This window comes from Cryptotermes secundus, unplaced genomic scaffold (assembly GCF_002891405.2).
Source record: "Cryptotermes secundus unplaced genomic scaffold, Csec_1.0 scaffold540, whole genome shotgun sequence".
Taxonomy (NCBI): domain Eukaryota; kingdom Metazoa; phylum Arthropoda; class Insecta; order Blattodea; family Kalotermitidae; genus Cryptotermes; species Cryptotermes secundus.
Window position 1 is genome coordinate 24,120 of NW_019742447.1, and position 7,586 is coordinate 31,705.

A 7,586-nucleotide genomic window follows, 5' to 3' on the forward strand; every position below is an offset into this window, starting at 1 on the left:
ATGTCGTATAATTTTAAGTATAACTACAATAATTGACAATGTCCTATATAATATATTTATAACTAAGAATAGATATCTGTTAAGAGTAAATGTGTTTCTGCACATACCAGAATTGAACTCCAGATGCACTAATTATAATATGAAAGCATAACACTGTGAAGACATTCCACAAGTTTTCCAGAATTTCTGTAAGACCTCTGCATATATTTTGTTATGTTTCACACGGATCTTAAGGGCCCTGATCAAATACAGCAGTATAATTTGTTGAGGTAGCTAATGTGATCTGACCATTGCCATGACCTTGAAGAAACTGCTATGAGGACATTAGCTTTAAAAAAAAACAATTTGTATAAGAGAAAGCGCATCACGACGAGCGGTGGTCTCTCCGTGGTCTTACTCAACGAATGTAAACTTCGGTTAGACGAAACACTCAAAAGAAGATCATGTAAGTACAAGGAGAATGAATCCTTAGGCTCTGAGTCCCATTGTCACGGATTGCCGAAGGACATTACGTGTATATATTGTCCCATTGTTGGGTGGCCTACCTTGAATTATCCACTTACTCTGCTATTTCACAACTCTGCACCTTTGCTTCTTTGTTTATCGAAATACTCCACTTCCATATAATGTAGGCCTATTTCACATTTTGTATGTTATAAGAAATTGTGATCTTACGACAATTTTGGAATTGAGACAGATTTCTGATTAAGTGAATACACATTATAATTGCGCTCATTTTATACATTATTATTATTATTATTATTATTATTATTATTATTAATTTTCCTTTGGGCTCCAGCTAATGATGTTGCTATTAAGGACAACGACGCATTTCTAACCAAAACTGTTTCTCTTAGTCAGATTTTATAATGACACTTCTCAATTATTAAAATATTAATTGTATTGAAAAAGAACATACTTATACATTTTTCTCGACGCATAATGACTGGCATGATTGCAATTACTGAAATGTTATTGTTTTCTTAATGATACAAATGACCTTGTTTTGTTTTTTACTTGTAGTTCTGTGTTGGTTATGTTTCCTTTTTTGGATCGTGTTTGCTTTATAATGACCCTCGATCTACTGAACAAGCCTTTGAATGAATATGTAATTGAAGAAAATTATTTCAGCTGAAACTTTCCAACATACGTGTATACACTTTCCCAAAACCTAATGAGAATTACCCCTCACAGAAATAATAAATCAGAACTGTTTCTTAGAATTCTTCCATTCTCATCAATAGTAATACTGGACGCCATATTCTTAGCAAAAGAAAATATATATATCGGAGAAATCATCTAAAATAAACTCAGGAATAAATTTTATTCCGAATATTGAGGATAGAAAAATATTTTCCGTATTTTTCTTGGAAGCTGGAAATTATTTACTGCATTGAAAGAGACTTCCGCTTGATTCTCTCCTAAGCTAGTTGAATTCAACCAACTAGGTCATGTCCTACTTTGTTAAGATTCATTAACCTTCAGCAAGTATTTCACATTGCTAGCATCAAACCTTTCCTCTTTGCACTGTACAACAAACGCAGATGGCGCCGCTTCTGGAGCTCTAGCAGCTCATGTCACGATCCTTTCTTAAAATTACATCTGCACTTAAATAAAATCACAGGTAACATCTACATATGCACACAGGCAGAGTATCAACTGCAGAACATAAAGACGATATGAAGGTTAAACATATTGCTTTTGGCAACTTCATTTTATACAGTCACTTCTAGCACGGGATGAATTCCTAACAGTCCTGATATGGGCAAAGGCCTTCAAGCTCGTGACCTGATGGTTAATTTTAAAAAACCAAAGGCTAATTTATAGTACTTATATAATTACATATTATTACAATTACTGCATATTATTATATATACATTAATATGTTACTTATATACGGTAATTGCGTGAATAGGGTAGATCAGAGTTTGTGAGGCCACTCATGTTGACATTTCAAATATGAAAATTTCACATTCACATCAAATTCCTAATAAAATATATTGTCATTAAGTCTCATATATAACACAACATGTGAACCGGAAGATTCTAAAGGGTTCTGACGATGGTGTATAATATTCAGAATTACCGGGGTTCTGGACTTTGTCCATCTTCCGATAAGCTAGAAACTAGAAAACACAACGCTTCGGAAACTGGATCTGTTTCCGTCCTCAGGTGTGGGGGGAAAACACCTTCTCTCTCGGGTATCTTAAAAAGAAATAACCTCAATCACCGGTCACATGATTGAGGTCCGCTCTTTCTAAGGGACCCAAGAGAGTAGATGTCTCCCCCACACTCACCTGAGGACGGAAGCATATCTAGTTTATGAAACCTTGTGTTTTCTAGTTTCTAGAATATCGGAAGATGGATAAAATCCAAACACCCGGTAATTCTGAATATGTAAACTGGTTTCTCCGATCTTAAAATGTCATTATTTGAGAAACCACCATTCATTATTAAAAAAGTCAGTGTTACAATTGTTGCGGTGTCTGAAACACGTGATGACAGACGCATGCGCTACATCACTTTCACTCTTTTACTTCCAGCGATGTTCTCAGTAGCTGAGATCACAGTCTCGAATGTTGGTGCGTCAGCAAACAATGTATTGGGAATAGTGTGACAGCAAGTAACCGTGGCCTAACTTCAGATACAATCCGGACATTTCACTTGAGTGACTGAAGAAACCCATTCAAAACTTCAGTCAGGATTGTTCGGCCCCGAGTTTTGAGAAAGGGACCGCCAGTATACCTTCTGACAGCGACAATCAGCACTGCAGCAGTAATTTAAAGGACCAGATTAAATTGTTTCCATTAGCACGAAACAACCTGCAACACATTATGGTGCGGTGTGTTCAGTGTTTCTCAATACTGTTATGAAGAAACACTTTTTTTTTTTCCGGCTCAGTTCCCTTTAGGATGCTAACCATTTGAAATACTACGTATGAGAACTTTAGCAATGTAGCAATATGGCCCAAGTTGTGACGCTTGCGGCTTTTATTTTTGAGGGTTCCGAAACAATCTAACTACCTTACTGGTGATTTTCGTAGTCTTCTTCAATTTCTCCGGCAATATAGTAAGATAGTGCCTCAAATTAGACCACGTTCGCTCCTCACCATGTCTTTTCCAATATATCAATCGCAACAGTCGTCCACGTAGAGAGTTACTGAGAGCATCCAAATGCTCTGCAAATGAACTGGGAAATTGCGAACAGAACACATCTGAAGAGATCTGTCTTCTGGGACATAACGTTGTGTAGTCCGCTGAAATCCAACCAACGTTTCGGAAGAACATACTGCATGCATTTTCAGGGTGCAAGGATTAGCGAAGCAAGAAACCGGTGTGAAAGCAGGTGGCAAGCAGAAAAATCGGTTAGCCAGAAATTTTGGATTTTATAGGAAACAGAAGGGAAGTAAAAGAGAGTCAGTCAGTTCCTTGCTATTCGAACATACACCACTTCCATATATTTCATTTTTTCAATCTCTCTCAGTAATAGTCCTGTTACATTAAGAGCTTACCGATTTTCATATTATAACGCTTTTCGGAAATTTCCGGAGAGGACGTGAAAGACGAAAAATTGGTATTATACGATTATGTTATCTATGGCACATATACATACAAATTCTTATTTAACCACTCTTTACAGGTATCCAGACCTATAAAGGGTAGTTATAAATTAATTTGTTATTCAAGATATAACATCTGAGTTAATACATAAGGCAAATTTTCCCAGTTCCACGTTGCCTATCATCTCACTTGCTACACCTTAATTGACCACAAAAGAGAATGACGTCATAAATACTGCATGTCTGGATTCATGTTTTCTCCGAGGCAAAATGTCAACGTATGAAGAGAGAAACATGATGTCACAGAATACCACGTGCAAAATGTTTAACCTAACCTTGGGCCAGTTTATAAGCCATGCAAAGAAACTTCATACTCCGCCATCTTATTTTTACTTATGCTTACACATCTTAAGTAATTGATATAAGCCAACCAGGCCTAATGATGTGGACACGGTTTTTTGTTGAAACATTATTTCTTTCAGATGAAAGGGCTGCACTTCTGAGGTCGAATGGCAATGCGTTATTAACGACAAAGGTTGTGTCAGCAAGGTACTTACCCTGTCGGATCCTAATAGTATGGTTGGTTGTTCGTTTCAGAAGCTTCAAATTGTGGCTTTGGCCAATTTCTGTAATACAAACACGACACGATTGTAGGTTATCTTCGTGAATCTTGGGTTAACAGTAGTAACAAATTACAGACTTCGAAATGCATCTGTTCAATTTAGTGAGACTGTCAACAAGTTTATTTAGCAACACCAAGAGTCTCTACTGACCTCGGAAAGGGACTTGGGCCCAATCTTTGTTATGGATGAAGAAGAAGGGGAGGCAGTGGTCTCTGCGAAATGAGACTAAGAAATAGCTGATAAAAATTACTACAACTGACAACAAAGACTTTTATACACTTATACACTAAAATATAGATAAGCCAAATAAAATTTTACTGCATGTATTTCGACGTTTATTTTTTGACCTCAGAGATATTTGTGATCTCTTTGAAAGCTATTTTATCCCACATGCTTGGCTTTTGAAAAGTACTGAGGAGTTTTACGGGACACGCGGTAGCGTAGTTGGCTGGGGCACCATGCTACAAGCCGGAAGGTCGCGGGCTCAAGTCCCGATGAGGTCACTGGATTTTTTCAATTGACCTAATCCTTGTAGCCGCACTATGGCCCTGGGGCCGACTCAGCCTCTAACAGAAATGAGTACCAGGAATATTCTTGTGGGTAAATTGCGGACGGCGCGTAAGGCTGACAACATTACCGCCATCTTCGAGCAGATTGTCTAGATAATGTGGGACCCTCAATGTCTCAGAACCCTATGGGCCTCCAAGGCCTGTTACAGGGATAGCTTTTCTTTACATTACTTTACTTTATCTTACTTTACTGAGGTATTTTAGAGATAATAGTAATTTAGAATCTTATTAAATTACAAGTCAGCGTTTGTAATCCTCAAAAAACATATATAGTAGAATTTCTGATTTTGTGAAATATGCGACGATCATTGAGTATTTGGGCATAAGGGTCAAGAAGTAACAAATGGCAGGGGGAGAATTTTACAGTTTCTACCCTTAACCTACTATTCTCATATCTGATGGCCACTGATGCACAGTAATGTTGTCAACATTCAAATTGCATAAGGAATTAGGACAGTATCGGCAGACAGCGCGCATTTCGATTCTGTGGTCAGCTGAAAGCAATGAGTTTGTTTTATACAGCACAGCAGCAAGGCGTGCGTCCCGTCCAGTCATAACGCATCGGGAAAACGGGAACATTGTTGTCCTGTTCACTGCGCTCTGTTCTTCTCCTCTGTTTCTTGTCGTTGTTTTCTTGCATTCAGTCCTCCCCCATTCTGCTCTCTATCTCTTCTTCCTTCGCTTTTTCTCCCAGTCACCCTTTGTTTCTCCTCCTCCATCTCTCTTCTTTTCCATATATTCTTCCACTTCTTCCTTTTTTCCTCTTCCTCTCCGCTCTCTATTCACCTCCTATTCTTTGTTTCCGTCTCCTACTTCTCTTTGTACCCCTTCTCATTCTCCTCCTTCCGTCTCTCTCTTTCCATATCCCTCCTTCATTTCTTTTCTTCCATATTCACTCTCCTCAATGTTCTGATCAGCACAATTGTGCGTGTAGTCTAGAAGGGTTATGAGTTGCGGGTCCGTTCTACTTGAGCGGAGGAGCTTTGCACTGTACCCAAATCACTGTGTTCACCAATTGTATCCGGGTCAGAAAATTGAGAAAGTCTGTATGTCTATGCTGCAACCAATCATATTCACTGCTCCTCAGTGGCTGAATAATCGCAAAGCAACGATTTCGAAACCCACGATTGGGGAAGTCCATCGTCCTTGGAGCCACGGAAGTGCCGAAACAGAATGTCGATATGGAAGGCATCTGCAAGACTGGCAGCCTGTGTCATGCTGGAAACTTCTTGAGATTTCAATGTTACTTTCGCTTTCTGTTCTAACAGTTTGAGAACTGAATATCAAGAAGCTTACGAACCTGATGTCACTTAGAATCAAACGCCAGTAACATCTGTCGTTAGAGTGGGGAAGACCTTGTGCCCAACAATCGAATTATACTCGCGAAAGGCCTTAAATCTGAGAATTCAGATTTCTGATTTCTGGGACATGAAGCGCCTAGTCTTGTATGTGATAACGGGAGTTTCGGAGAACCTCTTGCCTCCACAATCACGGCATAATTCTCTTAAAGCATTAGCAGAACTCTTCTACTTCACAGATGGAGGAAACAGTTACGTTGTGATGTTGGTAAACACCCACCAAGCCAAATAGTTGTCAAAAACTCAAATTTTGTACTATATTTGTACAATTTACTTTATTAAAGGTCCACTACATATAATTATATAAGGTCTTTCCTAAAGTCCAATGTTACAAGGTTATTTCTTTATTTTATTCTGTCACCACAATAGGAATTATGGACACCCGACATATTCATCATTTTACATGTTTCTGCATATTAAGCCATCGTCACGTATCTGACTTTTGCATTCAGCCACATTCGTCTCTTTGTGTTTCAGCTTTGGCCAGTGTTTACATATTAAAATATTGTTTTTTTAGTTGCATGTAATTCCGTTATATGTAAAAAGGTGTGTCCATTTCTAAGATTAAATACTGGGATACACCTGCACATGAATGGAAAGATAAATAGCGGAAATATCTCACTTCCTGTATCGTGTTGTGAGCCATTTATAAATCATACGTTATGTGATACAGTCAAAATTATTTACAATGTGTAAAGCTCTCCCTGTAACAGACCATGGAGGCCCATTTGGTTGTGAGACGTCGTGGCCTGCACATTTTCTAGACAATCGGCTCACAGGTGGCGGTGAGATTGTACGTCTATTAATTCACGATCTATTGATTTATGACTTAACAAATCGATTTCGAAAAGTAAAAGCTTCTTTGTAATGATCAAACAAAACCTATAAAATTGTACCAATTACTGTAACATTTAAGGTACAGATTGCCGACTCAGCACCTTGACATTTAGCGAATCGTGACGCATTTCTCAAACGTCCTCAATAATAGACGCGTCAAGGAATGTGGGATATTTGTAAACGCACAAGGAACAAGTATAGTGTAGCAGTGAGAGTTTCAGTCAGCAGGAAGCGAGTTTATACTCATACAATGCATCAATGAATTAAATGCGATCTATTTTCTTATGCTGAACTTTATTGTAGGCCAGCTGAATCCGTTTCACATAATAATATCCTATATTTTTAACTTCCATTTTAATATTATCCTCAAATCCATGTTTTTGTCCCCATAGCTCTCACTACAAATTGCAACTCTGCATACATTTTTCGCTTCCCTATACATGCTACTTGTGCCGCCATCTCAACCTCAATTTCTTCAATGTTAATGTTTGGTGAAGCGTGCAAATGAAGAAGCTTTTCATTATATCATTTTCTGCATTCTCCATTGCTCCCCTACTTTTATGTACAAATAATCTTCTAAGTAATTTGTTCTCAGACACACTGCATCTCCATTTCCACACACACACACACACACACATAT

General features: G+C 38.2%; 1 long non-coding RNA gene across 1 annotated transcript in view; it reads right to left on the minus strand.

Annotated features, from left to right (window-relative positions):
• Window positions 1-4,120: 4,120 nt before the first annotated feature.
• LOC111873201 overlaps window positions 4,121-7,586 on the minus strand; it is a 76,209-nt gene continuing 72,743 nt past the window's right edge. Inside the window, exon 3 of the long non-coding RNA XR_002844363.2 lies at window positions 4,121-4,185. This is a non-coding gene — a long non-coding RNA (uncharacterized LOC111873201). The remainder of the gene's footprint in view (window positions 4,186-7,586) is intronic.